This window comes from Chenopodium quinoa, unplaced genomic scaffold (assembly GCF_001683475.1).
Source record: "Chenopodium quinoa cultivar QQ74 unplaced genomic scaffold, ASM168347v1, whole genome shotgun sequence".
Lineage (NCBI taxonomy): Eukaryota > Viridiplantae > Streptophyta > Magnoliopsida > Caryophyllales > Amaranthaceae > Chenopodium > Chenopodium quinoa.
The window spans coordinates 135,268-137,321 of record NW_018745344.1 but is presented as its reverse complement, the minus strand read 5'-3'; positions in this window follow the sequence as shown (position 1 = coordinate 137,321).

Sequence of the window (2,054 nt, the reverse complement as noted above, 5' to 3'; positions counted from 1 at the left end):
TATTTTGACCAAACCCTTGAACAGAGAAAGATTTGAGAAATTGAGACTGGAACTTGGGATGATCAAGCTGAAGTCATTGCTTCTGAAGTTCCAAGATATGGCAAAGTCGAAATTAATTTAAATAGAGGAAAAAGAGCATTTAGTACAATCTTGGTGTGCTAAACATAGCTGAAGTGTCACCGTTGTTAATCACTGGAGGTTAGTTCATTAAACGCTCAATTAAATTCGCTAGTAGTAATGTACATTGCATGTGTGTAGAAAGAGTGTTCCAATTGCGTGTTTTATTTTCAGAAAGTTTTTTTTAAATTAAATGAATTTGGAAAGAAAAGAATTTTGGTAAATTCATCCTGCCTAAATGATTTTGGAAAATTAGTTGAAGGTGTTCTATTAAATGACTAAACATAGACCCATTAACTCCATCACACCGCTTCATTAATTATAAAAGCATCTTTTACCCACCACTTTCACCTCACTGTCAAATCAATTTAATCCTCCTTCAGTAAAAAGTATCAAAGCTCAAAACCACCTTAAAAACCATGGTTATCATTGCTGAAATCGTTTCCTCTGAGAACTCCCACAATTCTGACAGAACTATCCAAGAAGAAACCTCTCCCCTTGCCATGGTGAACTACAAAGCTTCTCCATCAATCATCAAAGAATCTGAAAACCCTAAACCCTTAATATCTGATCCAAAACCATCAATGTCAAACCCCAAACTCGATGATGAAGCCGAAAGCAAGAGTGAACAAGTGGAGGCCTCTGTTTTCGAGAGAATTAAAGAGTGGAAAAAAAAGAAATTAAGAGGAAAGACTTTTGAGGAGAAGATGGCAGAGGTTGATGCTTTTGCTAGAGGAGTTAAGTCAGATGATGAAGAAAACGAAGAAGATGAAGAGGGTGAAGAGGAACAAAACGAATCAGAGGATAAAGAGGAGGTTGAGGAAGAAGAGGATGGTGAACAATCGGAACTTAGTGCTGATGCTAAGAGGTATGTAGTTGGCCATAGACTCAATTTAGCTTGGTGCAAGAAGACTAGGTTTTTGGAATTTCTTGATTTGATTAAATATCAAGGGTGGGAGTATTTGTTAACAACTGCTTCAAATAATGTCATGTATCCTGCTGCAATGACTGAATTTTGTTCTAAATTTCAAGTTAAACAAGGAAAAATTTCTAGCTTTGTTAACAAAAAGAAAATTGAGTTTGATGTTGCAAAATTGGGTAAAATTTTGAAAGTACCAACTGATGGGTACGAAATGTATTTGAAGGGAAAGGGAACTGTGAAAGTAGGGAATTATCTAGGGGGTGATATTGTTGAAGCCCTAGGAGGAAAAAGGGGGAAGAATATCATGAGCCACAATAATTTAAGTCCTTTATTGAACAAGTTGTTGTTCAACTTGGTTCGAAAAACAATAATTCCTAGGACTCAAAACAAGGATGAAGCCTTCTTGATGGATATGGCTATTATCTTCTGTCTTTCTCAGAAAATTAAAGTGAACTTTCCTTCACTAATGTATCAACACCTAGCACACTGCGTTCCAAGAAAGAACAAAGTGGGCTATGGAGCTGTCCTGTCTACGATTTTTGAGTCACTGGGTGTAAAATTAAAAAGGAGTCTATGAGGGTTTAGAAGAGAAACCTGAGAATGTGATAAATGGTGAGACATTACAGGGCATCAGTCTAGAGGTAGTGAATGGAAGGTGAGAAGAGTAGAAGAGAAAAAGAGTGCAGGAGGAAAAAGAAAAGGGAAATAAGTTCCAGAGCAGCCTGTGCGGAAGAGTAGGAGACTATCTGCTAGTTCTGCTTCTAAGACAAGTATGGATGAACCTCTGGAACTTGATGCTGAAGAAGACAAGGTTCCAGCTGGGCAAGTAGTAGAGCTGATTGATCGAACTGAAGTTTCTGAGAAGCAACTCAAAGGAGCTTTGGAAGAGGTCAAAGCTGTAACTGGAAAAGTACTGCCGTTGGAGAAAACTGTGTAGAAACATGAGAGTAGTCTCAGGACTCAGAAGCTGGAGTTCCAGACGGATATCAAACGAATGGATGATAAGCTGGAATCT